The sequence below is a fragment of the Silurus meridionalis genome, chromosome 21 (genome assembly GCF_014805685.1).
Source record: "Silurus meridionalis isolate SWU-2019-XX chromosome 21, ASM1480568v1, whole genome shotgun sequence".
Lineage (NCBI taxonomy): Eukaryota > Metazoa > Chordata > Actinopteri > Siluriformes > Siluridae > Silurus > Silurus meridionalis.
Window position 1 is genome coordinate 10427178 of NC_060904.1, and position 21727 is coordinate 10448904.

The 21727-nt window shown below is 40.3% G+C and overlaps 1 long non-coding RNA gene and 1 other non-coding gene across 2 annotated transcripts; both read right to left on the reverse strand.

Annotated features, from left to right (window-relative positions):
* Positions 1-292: 292 nt before the first annotated feature.
* LOC124375455 lies at positions 293-1130 on the reverse strand. Its single transcript, XR_006923691.1, has 2 exons — positions 984-1130; positions 293-785 (listed from the first exon to the last, which is right to left on the reverse strand). It is a non-coding gene; the product is annotated as an uncharacterized LOC124375455 (long non-coding RNA).
* Positions 1131-8095: 6965 nt separating this feature from the next.
* On the reverse strand, positions 8096-8169 carry trnak-cuu. The gene has a single exon. It is a non-coding gene; the product is annotated as a tRNA-Lys (tRNA).
* Positions 8170-21727: the final 13558 nt, after the last annotated feature.

Sequence of the window (21727 nt, forward strand, 5' to 3'; positions counted from 1 at the left end):
AGAAACAAGCTGGTTAAATCGACTGACTGATATCACAGCTCAGTTGTTTTACCTGTTCATTAGATAGTGTTACAGTAGGTTCTGATAAACCCATTTCAAGTGGTGGTATGTCATAAGATGCTGGAGTAGAAAACCGTATTCTATTAGCATCAGAATCAATGTCATTCATCTTCCCCGGAGTACATGTACCACTAAATGGCAAAACCCCTCTGCGTCTCCCAAAATGGTAGCCACCAAAATCACTGGCATCTTTGTTAGAATGCATCATTAATTAACATACTAAAATAAATTATTGCATTCAAAACTGAACAAATTATATTACACTTTTGCACTGTTGACTTTAGAACTCTACTAAATCGAACAAATTACTTTAAACATTTTAGGAACTATCAAATCAAATCAATGTTCACTTAGAACATCTATAATCTTGAAGATATGAGTACCATAACCTCAGTCCATGCCACCCCTCGGTGAAGCGAAAGCACTGAAAAACAATGTCTCCTCCATGAATTAGAAAAGCAATGAAGTCTGACGTCTCCTTGATAAAGTGGAAAAGCGGTGAAGTCCAACGTATTCTAGTCTGTGCAGCAACCTCGGTAGTTTGGCAGCCGCTGAACAACTGCATGTGTCACGGCACCAGTGTAACCGTATGCTTCTCTGGTCTGCGTTGTGTTGAAAATGGCGAAAAACAACAGGAGAACGCCAGATTTGGTCTGCATAGAGAAGGTATTTTATACAGACAGGTTGTCAGAACAGCTTCAGCTCACACATCAGTAACACTCTTCCTTGGGATAGAGAAGGAAAAAAGGGAGAAGGAAGCGGGAAGGGGATGAAAAACAATAGGATAACCAACAAACAAGGCCAAAGTAAAACAAAAATTTAAAAAGCAGTAACTCAAACACTTATACAGAGGACCAAATAAAACGCAACAATACTTATTTTACAGCAACTTAAACACACAAATATGGTTTGTCAATGCATACCTGCATAGAGAATGCTATAATTTATATAGACAGGTTGTCACAACAGCTTCAGCTCCCACACCAGTAACACTGTCAACAAAAATAACATCCCAAAGTGCATCAGTTCACATGTTTCTGTGTGTGAATTATTTTCAACCAATGCTAGCCATTAATCTTTAGCACTGAACACAGCATACCTCCTCCGCTCGGGAGAGAGAAGGAAAAGACCGCTAAAAGAGCGTTCAGCAGATATGGCTACCTGGACTGAACCACTTTGTTGTTAAAGGAAGGGGGGAGAGGGAAGGTGAACCCATTACTTCCTTACAGACCCTTTTTTAATGTATTTTACAAAACAATGATTTTAACAATTATAGAACCACAGTGAATGCATAAACAAGAAAATCTAGTGAAATAAAACTATTTCAACCTTGTTACACTTAGACAAGCCAAAAATAATAAAAAATTTAAAAGCAGAATAGTCTTAATTTGCAAGAAAAAGTTTACTTTCTGATGGATGACTGGAATCATCTCTAATCAAGACTGGAGGATGGTACTTTCTGGAGGATGGTATTTCTTAGATTTTTATGTTACTGTGTCTGTGTTTATTTTTTTTATATATATTTTTTAATTTAGTAATTTTAAATAACCTCTCATATAAATGGTTGTTGAACACATACAGTATGCCATAATGCATTTCCTCTCTCACTTTCTCTATATAACTATAACCACATCACCCGTTTTAATCGGTCTACACTGGCTCCCTATCAAATCTCGTATTGATTACAAAATACTACTACTGACGTATGAAGCACTTAACAGTCTTGCACTGCAGTGTCTGAGAGAAATTCTGTACCATTATGATCCTCTACACCTACTTAGATCCAAAAGTACAGGCTATTTGTTGGTACCTCAAATAATAAAGACTATGGCATTGGGCAGATTTTTCTCTTATAAAACCCCACTGTTATATAACAGCCTTTAAATTAGTATTTGGGACTCGAACACAGTCACAGTGTTTGACTCTGAAAACATATTTATTTAGTCAAGCCTTTTACCGGTAGGTAGGGACTTTTCTTAGGTAAAAAAGCAGATGTGGAGGGATCATGGATATAAAGTGTTCGGTGAACTGGGATATTTGTATGCTGTTGTCCCCCCAGTGTCCTTAACTTTTATGCAACAATTAGGATACTTAATAATCCATATATATATATATATATATATATATATATATATATATATATATATATATATATATATATATATATAAAATCCTTTTTCTCCTTGTCAAACTCTCTCTCTCGGTTGAGTTAAATATGCTCCTGAGTCACCAGTGATCACTGTTTTTGCCGCTCTCCTCTCCTCGGTTCTGCTTGCTTCGATTGGAGGCTGCCTCTCTTTGATTGGAGGCCACTCTGTGCAGCTGGGGATGGTTTCACATTAACACCCTGGCGATCCATGAAGTTACAGAGTACAACAGGAGCTTTAAGGATGGATTTGGACTGTACTTGATTTAAACAGTCTGCTACACTGACTCAGGACTAGTTTGCATTTGATCACCATCACTGCACACCTCAACATTGTTTAGCTGTAATAAATGGACGGAAGGTGAGAAGATGCCTAAGTAATAGAAAAGGAGTTTGTTGGTACCGATCTTTAAGAATAAGGGAGATGTGCAGACCTACAGTAACTACAGGGGGATAAAGTTGATCAGTCACACCATGGAGTTATGGGAAAGAGTGGTGGAAGCCAGGCTGAGAGAAGAGTTGACCATCTCTGAGCAACAGATGCTGCATGTTTTATGCTGAGAAAGAGCACCACAGACACATTTTTTGCTTTGAGAATGGTAATCTAGAAGAATAGAGAAGGTCAGAAGGAGGTGCAGGACATGTATGAGGACAGTGTGACAGCAGTAAAGTGTGCAGTAGGAACGACAGACTGGTTCAAGGTGGATGTGGAACTGTCAGAACTCAGAACCCGTCTCCGAGCAGACACATCACGGGTGGATTCTTTGTTTTAGTTAATTCCCAATGTAGCACTCTTAACTTAATAAATTAAAATGAAATAGACCTCAAAAGCCAATGAAAAATCTTCAGTCTTGGATGAGAAAGAGCAAAAACTTCTTCATTCCAGACACGTTCTGATGAGCCCATAGAAGGTGGTTACTTCATCACGTCAAAAATGATCAAGCGCACACACACTTTGCACACACTCATTCTTATACCATGGTGTTACATGACACCTTTTGCTTTTTTTTCCTATTTTCTTCATCCTAGCAAAGTCCCCTTCCTGTGATTCCATATTTGGGTTTTCCTGTTCCCCCCATTATTTACTGCCTTTTCTCTATGTCACTTAAGAAAAAAATGTGTATACAACTTTCACCCCCTCTGGTACAGCCAGGCACCGCTTCCTCCTGCTCTCAGGTTTTTATGTGTGGACAACCATTTTGTGGCCTACTTTATCTTCCCTACATCTACTCTGTGTAAGTGTTCTGGTTTTATAATGCTATTTGCTATTCCATTTTTATTAAACCAAGCTATATTATTTTACTTAAATTGTGTATTTGTATATGTTTAACTACATTATTCTACTTAGTTATGTTAGTGTCTAGGTCATACTTCATTTATATTATCTGAACTGACTGTTGCATAATGTGTTAAGCTTCACAACTATAACGTTTGTAAGCTTATTTCTTTTGTTGTTACATGGACATATTAATTGTATGTTTTTAGTCATTGTGATCTCTGTTTGTTTCTTTTATTCAGCTCCAACTTACAGACGTCCTGGGACATCTCTTGGGAGCATTCTTTACTAACAGCATCGTAAATCTCACCTTTTCTCTGCCAAATAAACATGCTTAAGTCTGCCTTGTATGTTGTTTTTTTCCTGTCTCTCCAGCACTCTCATAACACCAGTCAGACCCTACTCTACTCTATTTATTAATATTTGATTGTCAGGAATCCCCCTGCCACGCCCCCTTCGGCGGCTGTCAAACCTCGGGTTTCCCCCAAGCACCTCGCTCCTTCTTCCGTGTGTGCCCCGCCCGCACGGATCTGCTCGCAATCGGGCTTCATGGGGAACAGCTGGAGCTTGTTTCACTCACTCATTCCCAGCTCCTATAAAGACCCCACATTCACCCACACTCCTGGTCCGTTATTGTACGTTCATGTGTTTCTGTGCATGTTCAGGCCCGGCCACGTAGGTTCCTGTGAGTTCGCGTATGCTCATCCCCGCTACGTATCGTTCGCCTCGGACACTCTCTCTCACTTCGCGTGGACTGCGCCTCTTTCCAGGCGCACCAGGGATTATAATTTCCTTTTCCCCGGACTCTGATCTCTGGATTATCCCTGCGAACGCAGGTATTTGTGTTTCTCCGCACGTTACGATGTCGGCACCGTGTTTCTCTGCTGCCGCCAGCGCCGCGCTTTTCCCAGCGCTATATTGTGGATTTCTTTATACGAACTGCCGTTTTCGTTCACAGGAATATACAGCTGCGCTGTTTGCTGTTACTCCGGCTTCCGCCTCCGTTTCCCGATGACACTGATCGTTATGTTAATTATACTTGGAGTACATAGACTACATGAGTTTGATTAAAACACATAGGCTAAATAGGTTTAATCAAGCTGCTTCTATTTTATCTAATAGGTTCTATATTAATTATTAGGTCAATTTGTTGGATGGATATTAGTTGGATTAAAACACACTCTAAGGTTAATTCGAATTTTTTTCTCGACATCAGAACTGCATCAAGGATCAGCTCTGAGCGCTTTCCTGTTTACAGTGGTGATTGACAGGTTGACGGACAAGGTCAGACAGGAGTCTCTGTGGACTATGATGTTTGCGGAAGATATTGTGATTTGTGGTGAGAGTAGGGAGCAGGTTGAGAAGAACCTGGAGCGGTGGAGGTACACGCTGTAGAGAAGGGGAATGAAAGTCAGTAGGAGTAAGACAAAGGACATGTGTGTGAATGAGAAGGAGGTAATTGGAGTGGTGCGGTTGCAGGAAGAAGAGGTGGAGAAGGTAGTACCTGGTACCTGGAGAAGTTTAAGTACCTGGGGTCAACAGTGCAAAGTAATGGAGTGTGTTAGAGAAGTGAAGAAAACAGTGCAGGCAGGGTGGAGTGGGTGGAGAAGAGGGATAGCAGGAGTGATTTGTTATAAAAGGGTATCTGCAAGAGTGAAAGGGAAAGTTTATAGGACTGTGGTAAAACCTGCTATGTTGTATGGATTAGACACAGTGGCATTGACTAAAAGACAGGAGGTAGAGCTGGAGGTAGCAGAGCTGAAGATGTTGAGATTTTCATTGGGAGTGATGACGAAGGACAGGATTAAAAAATAGTTTATTAGAGGGACAGCGCATGTAGGACATTTTGGAGACAAGGTGAGGGAGGTGTGATTGAGAGAGTTTGGACATGTGCAGAGAAGGGACATAGGGTATATCATTAGGAGAATGCTGAGGATGGAGCCACCAGAATGGAGGAAAAGAGGAAGACCAAGGAGGCGGTTTATGGATGTGGTGAAGGAAGACATGCAGGTAGTTGAGTTGAAAGAGGCAGATGTAGAGAACAGAGGGGTATGGAGACGGATGATCCACTGTGGCGACCCCTAATGGGAGAAACAGAAAGAAGAAGAAGAAGAAAATAATATTTAAAATAAATGCACAGTGCATAACTAAAAACATTTGTACCTGATTTAACTAAGATTGTTTGATTGTTTAAAAAGTGCTATATAGGTCTGTAGAGAGATTCATGCCGCATTCAACATTAAACTTATTTAGCACTGAAGGCACAGCAATGCAGGTCATAGTACACACAAGAAAACATTTGATTAAATGCGCAATACAACCCTAATTCCAAAAAGGTTGAAATGCTGTGTACAATTTAAATAAAAACAATCATGTGCAAATCTAATAAACCCATATTTTATTTACAATAGAAAATAGAAACAGCAATTATTTAAACGACAGAAATAAAACATTTTAATGAAAATAAATTTGGTCATTTTGAAATTCATGGCTACATTATGTCTCAAAATTTTGGTAGGGCTATGTCTGAAGCATCTCCTCTTTTTTCACATCAGTTTGTATATGTCTGGAAATTGAAGAGACCTGTTGCTGGACTTTTGGGAGAGGAATGTTTTTCTTATATGTGTCTGATACAAGATTCTAGCTGCACAATAGTACTGGGTCTTCTTTCTTGTATGTTTTTGTTTTACGATGTGCCAAATGTTTTAAAATAAAGAAAGGTTTGGAATGCAGGCAGGCCACTTCAGCTTCTGGACTATTTTACTACAGTATCTTACAAAAGTGATAGCATCCCTCACATTTCAGCAATCATTTTAGTATATATTCTCAAGGGACAATACTATAGAAATGAAAATTGGGTAGTCAATATGCGGCTTGTACAGCAATATAGATTTACTGTTCTCTAAAAGAGAAAAATATAACTTTCAATATTTTCTATAACTTAACATAGCCATTATTGTCAAAATGTCAAAAGCTGGCAACAAATGTGAGTACAACCTAAGTGAAAATGTCAAAACTCTGTCCAAAGTGGAAATATAATGTGTGTGAGCACCATTGTTATCCAGCACTGCCTTAATCCTTCTCGATATGAAAATCACCAGAGCTGCACAGGTTGTTCTCTCTTCCAATCCTCCATAATGACATCACGGATCTGCTGGATGTTAGACACATGTCGCTTCTCCACCCTGTGTTGAGGATGCCCCACAGGTGCTCAATAGGGTTTAGGTCTGGAGACATACTTGGTCATTCCATCACCTTCACCTTTCTCCAGAGGCGGGCCATGCATTTGGTACCTAGGCCTTCAGTGGAGACTTACCTGACTTAATCCACCTCATAATACCACCACTATCATGTCGCAATAATAGAAACCATCAATACAAAACAAAAACGCAATATAACAATATTAAGAGGGGCGAATATGAAATCTAATTGGTTAAAGTAACAGACCCATTCATAATATTCTCTATGGTAAAAGGGCCATCAAAACAGACTTTGCAGGCCCTAGGCAGATTAGATTTACATGGCAGCACATAGAACCTGAAATCTGATTGGACAAAAAAATCTTACATGCACATACACAGTGGAGGCAGTGCAGCCAAGAGAAACGCTACGAAATGAAGAGAATAAAGTGTTGTGAATAAATTAATAAAATTTTATGGAACAAATATTAGAATTTAGGGTGTAAATGTAGGTTAGTGCTTCTGATAGTGTTATGGCTAGCAGAGAAGTCCTTGCTGGCCCTGACCGGACTAAATTCTTACATTCTGTAAAGCTGCTTTGAGACAATGTCCATTGTGAAAAGCATTATAGAAATTTAATTAAATTAAATTTTTGTAATATATGAAGCTTTCCTGATAAAGGCATCATCTGGATGGAAACATCTGTTGCTCTAAAACAGGGGTTCACACACTTTTTCAGTGCGCGAGCTACTTATAAACTGACCACGTCAAAATTATCTACCTACTATAAAAATACATAAATAAATATCTATTTTTTTAATGTCATGTGATCTACTCACACTACTTTTGCGATCGATCGGTATATCGGTATCAATGTTTTGGGCACTCCTGCTCTAAAATGTTTACATAACTTGCAGCATTGATGGTGTCTTCTCAGATGTGCCAGTTGGCCATTTCATAGGCACTGTTACCATACAATCATACCATCAACACCATGCCACACCATAACTAATGCCTTACAATACCATCAATGATGCATGCTTTTATACTGAGCCTTGTAACAAGCAAGATGGCCCCTCTTCTCTTTAGTCACCTAGTGTCCATGGTTCCCAAAAATAATAAAAAAAGAATTTATTTGTATCACCATAAATCAGCTTTGACCCACAGAAGACACAGAAGAGGTGTAAGTGCACATGTAAGTGCAGTATCATTACAGAATCATAGCTATTTTTAATGCAGTGAAGATAACAGGCATTCAATAATGATTGTAATAGTAACTATATGACAAATTTCTACAAAATTCTTGGAATCTTTTAATGAGTTTATGTACTGATATATGTATTTCTTTCGGCTCCTCCCGTTAGGGGTCGCCACAGCGGATCCTCCGCATGTTTTGATTTGGCACATGTTTTACGCTGGAGTGGCTGGGGATGGTTCCCTGACCGGGAATCGAACCCGGGTCGCAGCGGTAAGAGCGCTGCATCTTAGACCACTAGACCACCAGGGGACCTGATAATGATGAAATATTCAAAGTCTTCACGATTTTTGTGGAGTAACATTATTCTGAAATGGTTTTACAGTTTGTAGATGCAGTTTTTCACAGACAAGTCTATTTTTACTCATTTTTACTCTGTTTTTATACCCAATAATGTTGACCTGTTGCCAATTACCCTGATCAGTTGCAAAATGTTCCTTTAATTTTTACATTAGAGTAACACTAAATTTACAGCCCAAATATTTGCCCCAACATTTCTCCAGACTTTTTTGGGGCATGTTGTGCCCTTCAAATTTAAAATTACCATATTTTTTCCTTTAAACGGTACATTTCCTCCACTTAAACATGTGATTTGTTTTCTAGTGAATAAAATATGGGTTTTTACACGGTGTCCCAATTAAATTTTTTATTGAATTGAATTTTTAAATTGGGGACATAATTAAATGGACAGCATGTGTGTTCTATTTAGATTAGATTAGATTAGATTAGATTCAACTTTATTGTCATTACACATGTACAAGTACAAGGCAACGAAATGCAGTTTGGGTCTAACCAGAGTGGTAATATAGGACTATAAACAGTAATTTACAGATGTATATGTACTATGAATACAATATACAGATGAATATATGTGCTATGAACATAATATACAGATGAATATATATGTACTATGAATATAATATACAGATGGATATATATGTACTATGAACATAATATACAGATGAATATATATGTACTATGAATATAATATACAAATGAATATATATGTACTATGAACAATAATATACAGATGAATATATATGTACTGTGAACATGATATACATGATATACACAGAAATTTGCAGAAGGATGTGAACGGTGAGCATAATATATTGCTATTAGTATAAACAGGAAATGGGTATATATACAATTGTAATTAGGTAATGGTGAACAGCAATACAAAGAAGAGCAGTGTGCAAATGAGCATAGTTTTGTGTAAACAGTCCATTAGTGCAATAACAAAGTGTGAGGTGAGAAATAAGCAAGTGTCAACTATGAATATAATATATAGATGGATATATATGTACTATGAACATAATATACAGATGAATATATATGTACTATGAATATAATATACAGATGAATATATATGTACTATGAACAATAATATACAGATGAATATATATGTACTGTGAACATGATATACATGATATACACAGAAATTTGCAGAAGGATGTGAACGGTGAGCATAATATATTGCTATTAGTATAAACAGGAAATGGGTATATATACAATTGTAATTAGGTAATTGTGAACAGCAATACAAAGAAGAGCAGTGTGCAAATGAGCATAGTTTTGTGTAAACAGTCCATTAGTGCAATAACAAAGTGTGAGGTGAGAAATAAGCAAGTGTCCAAGTGAGCATAAGTTTTTGTGTAGACAGTCCATTAGTGAAATAACGAAGTGTGAGGTGTGGGGGGGAAATGTAGTAGTGTATGAGGGCAGTAGTATCAGCGAGGGGCAGAGTTCAGTAAAGAGACAGCTCTAGGAAAAAAGCTGTTCTTTAGTCGGCCGGTTCTGGTCCGGAGGCACCTGAGATGCCTGCCGGAGGGCAGAATAGAAAACAGTCTATGGGCGGGATGAGAGGAGTCCTTAAGAATGCTGTTAGCTCGACGCAGACCCATTAAATGTTACGTCTTCTTTTTATATGTCTAGGGTGAAGCTGTAACATTCATACTGTGATCCATTCTGTGAATAGGCCAGGGAAAAGGACACGTAAACCGAGTATGATATAAAAGGATTTATTCACACAAGGAGGAACAGGAGGGAATGGAGTATATACACAATATTTACACTAATCAGAAAAACCAAGGCATAATAAATAATCCCACAGGAGAGAGAGGCGGAGAGTGGCGCTAAAGAAAAGAACACAACAAAACCAACTACCTCAGTAATAAACCACTAACCTAACACTAAACAGAATTCTTCCGGCGCCTCTATACGCCCTAGCTTACCTACTCTAAACTGACAAAAATACAGAAGTAGCACACACTCCTAGCTAGTGTCTCTATACATAGTATCACCTACGTGTTGCAAGATGTAAGTCACGTGACATACTACCTGCCCAACACTCCTGGGGAAAACACAAGGGTTGTTGTTAGAATAAAACTACTCAAAACAAACAAGATAACATTCAACGAATGTGATACAAACAATAAGCAAGCAATGCTCCAAACACAACACAGCAAAAACAAATGGTGCTCATGGTGCTCTCTCCAATGTCCCTGCAGTCCTCTTTTAAACCCCAACAGTTTACTGGATTGGCCACAGGTGCAGTCAGGTCACACACTGATTATCTCCCCAGCCAATTGCAGTCCAAAGGCGGAACCTTGAGAAATTGACAGGAAGGTAAACCAATAGAGAGAGACAAACACCCACACACACACACACACACACACAAACATCCAATGGGACGTAACACTCCCACCCTTTAAGAACCAACCAGCTTGGTGACATCTCTAAACTCGAAAGAGCATCTGCAAAACGTGCTCAGATCCCTTTTTATGTCTAATTTCCAGATTATAATTCTGGACTATTAGAGACCACCGCATCAAACGCTGATTCTGGTTGTACATACGGGATAGAAACACAAGTGGGTTATGGTCAGTAAACACAACGATTGGTAAACTACTGGATCCGATATATACCTCGAAATGTTGTATAGAAAGCAACAATGCAAGAGTTACCTTTTCAATGGTGGAATAATTTAACTGGTGTTTATTAAACTTTCGTGAAAAGTAGCTAACAGGGTGATCTATACCATGTACATCCTCTTGCAGTAGAACAGCGCCAGCTCCAGCAGCTCTTGCATCAATTTCTAGTTTAAAACCTTGAGAGAAATCTGGAGCCAGAAGAACAGGGGTATTACATAAAAGAGTCTTTACACAATCCATCGCATACTGACACTTAACGGACCAATCAAAAGATTTAGATGGACTAAGCAACGCAGTAAGAGGGCTGACAATAACCGAGAAGTTTTTACAGAAATTTCTATAATAGCCAGCCATCCCCAGAAATCGTCTCAACTCCCTACGAGTTGTAGGCACAGGGAATTCCGAAATAGCCGTGACCTTGGCTTCTACAGGTCGCACCTGTCCCTGACCCACCTCTTTTCCAAGATAAGTAACCGTAGCTTGGCCGAATTCACACTTAGCCAAGTTAAGCGTTAAAGCGTGGACTATAACTGTGCTTGGCTAGACCAGTCTCTAGTAAATAATTCACCTCCTGACGCATTATGGATCTCTTTACTGAATTAACGCGATGCAGCGTGCTGTTTAATCGGCGAGCATCGTTTACCTTAATGTCATGCTGCAAAACATTCGTAAGTTTAGGAACATCACTAAACAAACAGTTAAAGTCAGAGATTAATTTAACAATGTCCGCTTTCTGGTCAATAGACATGTGCTGAAGAAAAGAATCTAAATTCCTTAACATCTCAGAATTTGTCAACCTTGCGCATTGCTGAGCAGCATTACGCAGTCCTACGGCATCTTCGTTAGCAGCAGACACATCGGGAGATGAAATCTGCTCCACCGTTACAACAACAGAAGAGACGGCTGGTTCTTCAGTCTTTTCCGAAGCTTTTTCTCCTGCGTTCTCCCTAGCATAGTAAGCCTTTAACATGTTTATGTGGCAAACACGAGTTTGGCGTTTTCTATCAGGTGTATTGATCATGTAGTCGGTTTCGCTTATTTTCTTTTTCACTACGTAAGGACCATAAAAACGAGCAGACAAAGAAGATCCGGGAACTGGTAAAAATACTAGTACCTGATCCCCTGGCGTAAAAGAACGCGCAACTGCTTTACGGTCATACCTGAGCTTCATGCCCTTCTGCGCAGTGAGTAGAGACTCCTTAGCAAGCGAGCAAGCAGCATGCAAACGATCACGAAAATTACTCACATAATCCAGAACATTTGCTTTCGGACTGGAATCAACTGACAACATCTGTTCTTTAAGAACTTTGAGGGGCCCTCTTACCTGGTGACCAAAAACTAGCTCGGCTGGGCTAAACCCAAGAGAGTCTTGTACAGTTTCTCTTACAGCAAACAAAACCAGAGGAACTCCCTCATCCCAGTCTCTAGCTGTCTGCAAACAATATTTTCGAAGCATTGATTTTAGTGTCTGATGAAAACGTTCTAAACAACCTTGGGATTCGGGATGGTACGAACTTGAAACACGATGAGTAATCCCCAAAGATTGCAATACTTGTCTAAAGAGCTTAGATAGAAAATTCGTACCTTGATCACTCTGTACAATTTTTGGTAACCCGAACGTAGTAAAGAACTTCACAAAGGCCTTAATAACAACAGGAGCAGTGATTTTTCTTAATGGTATCGCCTCCGCGAATCTAGTAGCTATACACATGATAGTTAACAAATATTCTTTTATGTAATACCCCTGTTCTTCTGGCTCCAGATTTCTCTCAAGGTTTTATACTAGAAATTGATGCAAGCGCTGCTGGAGCTGGCACTGTTCTACTGCAAGAGGATGTACATGGTATAGATCACCCTGTTAGCTACTTTTCACGAAAGTTTAATAAACACCAGTTAAATTATTCCACCATTGAAAAGGAAACTCTTGCATTGTTGCTTTCTATACAACATTTCGAGGTATATATCGGATCCAGTAGTTTACCAATCGTTGTGTTTACTGACCATAACCCACTTGTGTTTCTATCCCGTATGTACAACCAGAATCAGCGTTTGATGCGGTGGTCTCTAATAGTCCAGAATTATAATCTGGAAATTAGACATAAAAAGGGATCTGAGAACGTTTTGCAGATGCTCTTCGAGAGTTTAGAGATGTCACCAAGCTGGTTGGTTCTTAAAGGGTGGGAGTGTTACGTCCCATTGGATGTTTGTGTGTGTGGGTGTTTGTCTCTCTCTATTGGTTTACCTTCCTGTCAATTTCTCAAGGTTCCGCCTTTGGACTGCAATTGGCTGGGGAGATAATCAGCGTGTGTGACCTGACTGCACCTGTGGCCAATCCAGTAAACTGTTGGGGTTTAAAAAGAGGACTGCAGGGACATTGGAGAGAGCACCATGAGCACCATTTGTTTTTGCTGTGTTGTGTTTGGAGCATTGCTTGCTTATTGTTTGTATCACATTCGTTGAATGTTATCTTGTTTGTTTTGAGTAGTTTTATTCTAACAACAACCCTTGTGTTTTCCCCAGGAGTGTTGGGCAGGTAGTATGTCACGTGACTTACATCTTGCAACACGTGGGTGATACTATGTATAGAGACACTAGCTAGGAGTGTGTGCTACGTCTGTATTTTTGTTAGTTTAGAGTAGGTAAGCTAGGGCGTATAGAGGCGCCGGAAGAATTCTGTTTAGTGTTAGGTTAGTGGTTTATTACTGAGGTAGTTGGTTTTGTTGTGTTCTTTTCTTTAGCGCCACTCTCCGCCTCTCTCTCCTGTGGGATTATTTATTATGCCTTGGTTTTTCTGATTAGTGTAAATATTGTGTATATACTCCATTCCCTCCTGTTCCTCCTTGTGTGAATAAATCCTTTTATATTATACTCGGTTTACGTGTCCTTTTCCCTGGCCTATTCACAGAATGGATCACAGTATGAATGTTACAGCTTCACCCTAGACATATAAAAAGAAGACGTAACATTTAATGGGGGCTCGTCCGGGATCATCTTCCCAAATAGTTCAAAATACTGTGGCCATTTTGTGAATGCTGGTGGAATATGACCGTGTTTGAGTTGGTATAACGAGGTGACTTGCGTGGAATTACGAAGTAGTGTCTGTTTGCTGGCTGTGCATCGTGACCATGTTTAGCTTGTCGAATTTCATTGTTTCTCCTTCATTAGAGCAGATTGATCTTTGTCGGAAGCCAGATTTATTCCTGATAGCTGACCACTACCAGATCGTTGTTAATAGACAAGGTCTTAAAAGAGACATAAAGAGTGAAATACTAGGCGCTTGGTAGAGTTAAGAATACTCCCCATGTCAGACACGGCTGAAGGCGTGGATACCGGTCAGGTTGGAAGCCGTAGTGACGTTGTTGTTGGGCCTCTCACTGTTGGAGATGAGGATCCACAGAGTGGCATAGCTGATGCTGCAGTGGAGGGCAGCCCGAAGCTAAGGCCGGCTTGCCGCCTTTGATCCATTCTCTCCCAGCTCTGTTGACTCTAGAGGGATGCGCGACTGAAAGTCCGCCTGGCTCGGTTACAATCCGATGCCCAGAGAGAGCTCAAACACGTCAGGCTGAGATAGCCATGCGTCTGGAGGTGCGCAGGCTTGAAATAGAGGCTGACACGCAGGTAAGGCTGCGACAGCTGGATCTGGAGGCGATGAAAGGGGCTGCTGCTGGGTCCGCTGCGCAGCCGACCCCGCAAGAGTCTAATTCTTCTCCTCCGGTTGATTCATCCTCGCCACGTTTGACGTCAGTAAGCATATTGCATTAGTACCCCAATTTAGAGAATCTGAAGTAGATTCTTATTTCAATGCTTTCGAGCGGTGCTACTTCCCTTCGCTGGCCTAAAGATGTTTGGTCGCTTCTGTTACAATGTAAATTGTTTGGTAAAGCTCTGGAAGTTTGCTCTAGCTTATCGCTAGAGGAGAGTTTAAACTATGAGACCGTAAAATCTGCTATCCTTCGTGCATATGAGCTAGTTCCAGAAGCATATAGGCAGAAATTTAGGGGCCATAAGAAGAATTCTACACAAACCTTTGTAGAGTTTGCTCGAGAAAAAGGAATACTGTTCGATAAGTGGTGCACTGCTAGCAAAGTGAAAGATTTTGATTCGATGCGAGAACTTGTCTTATTAGAAGAGTTTAAAAGTTGTCTGCCGGAACGTGTTGTAGTTTACCTGAACGAACAGAAAGTAACTTCTTTGTCACATGCAGCTGTGTTAGCGGATGAGTTCGTTTTAACGCATAAGACTGTTTTCACTTCTGTACACGCTGAGAAAACTCAGAAGCTCTCTGTTTCTCTCCAATCACCACGTTTTCATTCTAGATCCAGTCCACCGCGATCTCGGGAAAATCGTGAGTGTTTCTATTGCCATAAATCTGGTCACGTAATAGCTGATTGGCGTTAAAACGTAAAACGCAATCCCAACCTAAAAGTGTTGGATTTGTAAAGACTCTTAACTCAGCTGTTGCTTTGCCTTGTGAAGAAAGGATTGATGACAGTTACACTCCTTTTATTTTTAAAGGGCTCATTTCTTTGACGGGTAATAGTGAGGATCAGAAAGAAATTAAAATGCTTAGAGACACGGGTGCGATGCAGTCATTTATTGTGGCAGAGAAATTACATTTTTCTGAGGATACCTCCTGTGGTTCGAGTGTCATCGTAAAGGGTATTGAGATGGGTTGCGTAAAAGTGCCGTTGCACGAGTACATCTGCAGTGTGAATTATGTACCGGGTTTGTACGTGTTGCTGTTCGTCCTTCTCTTCCAGTAACCGGTGTTGACTTTATCCTTGGGAATGATTTGGCGGGTGGTAAAGTAATGCCTGTTTTAGAGGTTGTTGATAAACCTGATATTTTCTGTCAGTCAGAGGATGTGACTAACTCTGATGTTTTTCCTGCATGTGCGGTTACTCGCTCAGTCTCGAAAGATGGGTGATGTAGTTGATTTGTCTGATTCGTTTATTCTTCCACTTTTCTCTGATGGGAAACCTGAAAATTGTGATGTATTTGAAGAACACAAGGATAATTTGAAGAGTTCTAAAGTAGCTGTGAGTGATGTAGGATTGTCAAAGCTGTCTATATCTCGAGAGGAAATTATTGCTGCAGAAAAGGACAAATCTCTAGGTCTTAATTTTAATTCCGTTGTTTCTTCTGATGTGATTAAAGACCAGAAAGTTGCCTATGTTATTGACAATGGCATGTTGATGAGAAAATGGTCCTCCAAAACAGAAATGGATTTAGATTGGAATACAGTGTATCAAATAGTTGTTCCCTCTCCTTATCGCCAGCATGTTTTATTTCTAGCGCATGATCATCCACTTGCGGGACATCTTGGAGTTACAAAGACTTACAATCGTGTTCTAAGACACTTCTTTTGGCGAGGTTTAAAAAAGGATGTGGCAAGTTATTGCCGTGCTTGTCATGATTGTCAATTGGCTGGAAAGCCGAATCAAGTCATTCCATCTGCTCCACTGGTCCCCATACCAGCCATTGGTGAGCCGTTCGAACATGTGGTTGTAGACTGTGTTGGGCCGTTGCCAAAAACAAAATCGGGTAACCAGTATTTGTTAACTATCATGTGTATAGCTACTAGATTCGCGGAGGCGATACCATTAAGAAAAATCACTGCTCCTGTTGTTATTAAGGCCTTAGTGAAGTTCTTTACTACGTTCGGGTTACCAAAAATTGTACAGAGTGATCAAGGTACGAATTTTCTATCTAAGCTCTTTAGACAAGTATTGCAATCTTTGGGGATTACTCATCGTGTTTCAAGTTCGTACCATCCCGAATCCCAAGGTTGTTTAGAACGTTTTCATCAGACACTAAAATCAATGCTTCGAAAATATTGTTTGCAGACAGCTAGAGACTGGGATGAGGGAGTTCCTCTGGTTTTGTTTGCTGTAAGAGAAACTGTACAAGAATCTCTTGGTTTTAGCCCAGCCGAGCTAGTTTTTGGTCACCAGGTAAGAGGGCCCCTCAAAGTTCTTAAAGAACAGATGTTGTCAGTTGATTCCAGTCCGAAAGCAAATGTTCTGGATTATGTGAGTAATTTTCGTGATCGTTTGCATGCTGCTTGCTCGCTTGCTAAGGAGTCTCTACTCACTGCGCAGAAGGGCATGAAGCTCAGGTATGACCGTAAAGCAGTTGCGCGTTCTTTTACGCCAGGATCAGGTACTAGTATTTTACCAGTTCCGGATCTTCTTTGTCTGCTCGTTTTTATGGTCCTTACGTAGTGAAAAAGAAAATAAGCGAAACCGACTACATGATCAATACACCTGATAGAAAACGCCAAACACTAATTTAGATTCTTTTCTTCAGCACATGTCTATTGACCAGAAAGCGGACATTGTTAAATTAATCTCTGACTTTAACTGTTTGTTTAGTGATGTTCCTAAACTTACGAATGTTTTGCAGCATGACATTAAGGTAAACGATGCTCGCCCGATTAAACAGCACGCGTACCGCGTTAATTCAGTAAAGAGATCCATAATGCGTCAGGAGGTGAATTATTTACTAGAGACTGGTCTAGCCAAGCACAGTTATAGTCCATGGAGTTCGCCTTGTTTACTCGTTCCTAAGCCAGATGGTACGTTTAGGTTTTGTACGGATTTCCGTAAAGTAAATGCAGTAACGGTGCCAGACAGTTATCCATTACCCCGTATGGAGGACTGTGTCGATAATATAGGATCTGCCTGTTTTGTGAGTAAGCTTGATATGTTAAAGGGCTACTGGCAGGTTCCTTTGACTCCCCGAGCATCGGAAGTTTCTGCATTTGTAACCCCTGACAATTTTCTTCAGTATACTGCCATGGCTTTCGGTCTCCGAAATGCGCCTGCGACTTTTCAACGTCTCGTGAACATAGTATTAGCAGGTGTACCAAATTGTAATGCATACCTTGATGATCTTGTTATTTACTCTGCAGATTGGACATCACACATGAGTTCATTGAGAACAGTGTTGGAGCGTCTTGCAAACGCTAATTTAACTCTGCCGGAGGGCAGAATAGAAAACAGTCTATGGGCGGGATGAGAGGAGTCCTTAAGAATGCTGTTAGCTCGACGCAGACAGCGTTTCTTTTGAATGTCTACTATAGCTAGCAGTGGAGTCCCTGTGATGCGCTGGGCAGTTTTCACCACCTGCTGCAGTGCCTTGAGCTCTGCAACAGAGCAGCTCCCATACCAGACTGTGACACAGCTGGTCAGGATGCTTTCTATTGCATGGCAGGGAGTAGAGGGAGTAGAGGAAGGGGCTCAGCACACAGCCCTGTGGAACACCAGTGTTGAGTGTGATGGTGTTGGAGCAGATGGAGCCAGATCGAACCTGTTGGGGTCTGTTGGTCAGAAAGTCCATGATCCAGTTGCAGGTGGAGGTGTTAATTCCCAGATCTACAAGTTTGGCTATTAAATTGGATGGAATGATAGTATTAAATGCTGAGCTGAAGTCAACAAACAGCATACGTGCATAAGTGTTCTTATTGTCCAAGTGTGTGAGCACAGAGTGCAGTGCCATAAAAACTGCCCAAACAGCTGCTTGGGCAAGAGACAGTTTGAAGATGTCAGTAAAGACCCCAGCGAGCTGTCTGGTCCAGCCACATGCGTCGAGGGTCAGAGTTGGAAAAATTCTACTCTATCTTTTGCTTGTAGCAGTGCTTGGCCTCTTTGATGCCCCTCTTCAGGTTAGCTCTGGATGTGCTGTTGGCCTGAGCGTCACCTGACCTGAAGGCAGTAGTGCGTGCTTTCAGCAGGAGGTGCACCTCCTTGTTCATCCATGGCTTCTGATTTGGGTATGTGATGATCTGTTTCTGAATAGTAACACTGTCTATGGTGGAACTGATGTAATCCAGTACAGAGGAGGTGTAGCAGTCGATGTCTGTGTGAGTGTCACTGGTGGCCTGAGAAGCAAATGTACTTCAGTCTGTGTGTAAAAACCTTGCCTAAAGTGTGAAATCTGCCTCCGCGGGCCACACCTTGATGGTTCTCACTGATGGCTTCACCCGATTGATGAGGGGTGCATATTTGGGGGTAAGGAACAAAGAATGATGATCTGACGGTCCCAGGTGGGGGAGGGGGGGTTGCAATGGCGCATCCAGAGTCTAGAGAGAAGTAGTGAGTGTGAGAGCAGTCCAGGTTCTGCAGGGGAAAGTCTGGATGCCATAGGTGAAGGTAATATTCCATCCCACCCGGGAAGGTGCTGCTCTCATTTCTTGTAGTATAGGTAATAGTCTCAGAACAGCACTGGTTAACAAGTGACTGTCTAGAGCCAAGGCCAGGGAGCAGACAGACAGGCTAAACTGACCGTCTGCTAGCTGCACAGAGTCGTCACTCAGGATCCACCATATTGAGACTGTGTCTGTCCCCCGAGCAAAACCAAAATATAGGAATTATCAGAAAGTCTGTTTTAGTAACCTGATTAACATTAAATTAAATAGGACTGAACGCACAGCCATCACCTCTGATCTAAAAATAGGATTGTTAAATATTAGATCTCTCACGTCAAAAGCACTTACTATATAAACAAAATTATTACCGACCAGGACTTCAATATAATGGGTTTGACAGAAACATGGATTAAACCGAATAAATATGTAGCATTAAATGAAGCGAGTCCTCCTGGGAATAGTTACATACACCAATCCCGTCTAAATGGCAGAGGAGGCGGAGCTAACTATAATAATAATCTAAACGTCACACAAAAGACGAAACACAAATGTAAAACATTTGAAGTTCTTTACACCAACATAAAATATTCAGTGTCCGAAAGCAGGTCCAGTCAGTCAATTCCACTAATTATTATTTATAGACCCCCAGGGCCCTACTCTGATTTTCTCATAGAATTTGCAGATTTCATCACAAATTTAGCTACTTCTTTAGACAAAGCATTAATTATTGGTGACTTTAATATTCATTTTGATAATCAGGAAGACGCCTTAAGAGTAGCAGTTGTGTCCATTCTCATAGTGGTAAACACACTCTCGATTTGTTGTTAACATATGGATTAAAAATAAAAAACTTAGTCATTATTCCACAGTCTGAAGCTATTTCAGACCATTATCTCATCTCTTTTAAGATCTGCCTCAGTCATTGCATTTCTACCTCACCACGTTACCGTGTTAAGCGTACTTTCACGTCAGTTACAGCAGCGCGTTTTATCAATAATCTTTTATCAAAAATATTCAATAGATCTTCGTCTGACCCCGCAGAGCTCGACTGGGCCACTGAACACCTAGAATCAACGTTACGTTACACTCTAGATGATGTAGCTCCCCTTAAGACCAAAATGATCAGGGAAAAAAAAATTAGCACAGTGGTATAATGATCATACACGCACCTTAAAACAGACCACTCGAAAATTAGAACGTAAATGGGGTCAAACAAAATTAACAGTATTTCATTTAGCATGGAAGGAGAGCCTCCTAAATTATAGAAAATCTCTTAGTGCTGCTAGATCAGCATATTTCTTCACCCTCATAGAAAATAACAAGCATAATCCTAGATTTTTATTCAGCACGGTAGCAAAATTAACAGGGAATAAAAACACTGCACTAACATGCACACCATCATTAGGTAGTAATGATTTCATGAACGTTTTTAATAATAAAATTGAAAACATCATGCAAGAAATCCAGACGGTTAATATAAATCCAAATTATTTTACAAGTAACCCTGTAGACAGCAGCGTAATTATAGCAGACAATCAACTACAAAGCTTCACTCCTATTCATGAGAATGACTTAATTTAATTAATTTCCTCATCAAAATCATCAACCTGCATTCTCGATCCCTTGCCTACAAGTTTCTTTAAACAGATAACTCCAGAGGTAATCAAACCTGTTTTAAAAATAATTAACTCTTCCATTAGCACTGGTTATGTACCAAAATCCTTCAAACTGGCAGTTATCCACCCCCTTATTAAGAAACCTGACCTTGACCCATGTCAGTTGTCCAACTACAGACCAATATCAAATCTCTCCTTTATATCCAAAATTTTAGAAAAGGTTGTAGCACAGCAGTTATGCTCACACCTACTTATGAATAACATTTTTGTATCAGTCAGGATTTCGGCCTCATCATAGCACAGAGACGGCGCTAGTTAAGGTGGTAAATGACCTGTTATTGGCCTCTGATCAGGGTTTTGTCTCCTTACTTGTTTTGCTCGACCTTAGTGCAGCTTTTGACACCATTGATCACACTATACTACTTGCTAGACTTGAGAACGTTGTTGGAATAAAGGGAACAGCTCTCTCTTGGCTCAGGTCTTATTTGACTGATCGCTATCAGTTTGTTGATGTAAATGGTGAGTTCTCCACACTCTATGAGGTAAAGTTTGGTGTTCCTCAAGGATCTGTCTTAGGCCCTCTTCTTTTCTCTTTATATATGCTGCCTCTTGGGGAAATTATTCATAAACATGTGATTTGCTTCCATTGCTATGCTGATGACACAGCTGTATATTTCAGCAAAGCCAGATGAGAGAGATCAGCTTAACAATGTTAAGAAGTGTGTTAAAGGACATTAGACAGTGGATGCTTGATAACTTTCTTTTGCTCAACTCAGATAAGACGGAAGTACTTTTACTAGGACCACATGCAGCTAGAAGCAACCTTTCCGATTACGTAGCATCTCTGGATAGTGTTTCTGATTCAGCATGTACGGCTGTCAAAGACCTTGGTGTGATTATTGACCCTAGTCTCACGTGAATAATATCACCAGGATCGCCTTCTTTCACCTTAGAAATATTGCTAAAATTAGAAATATGATGTCGTTACAGGATGCAGAAAAACTAGTTCATGCTTTTGAACTTCTAGATTAGACTACTGTAATGCTTTACTGTCTGGGTGTGCAAATAAGTGCATAAATAAGCTTCAGTTAGTTCAGAATGCAGCAGCAAGGG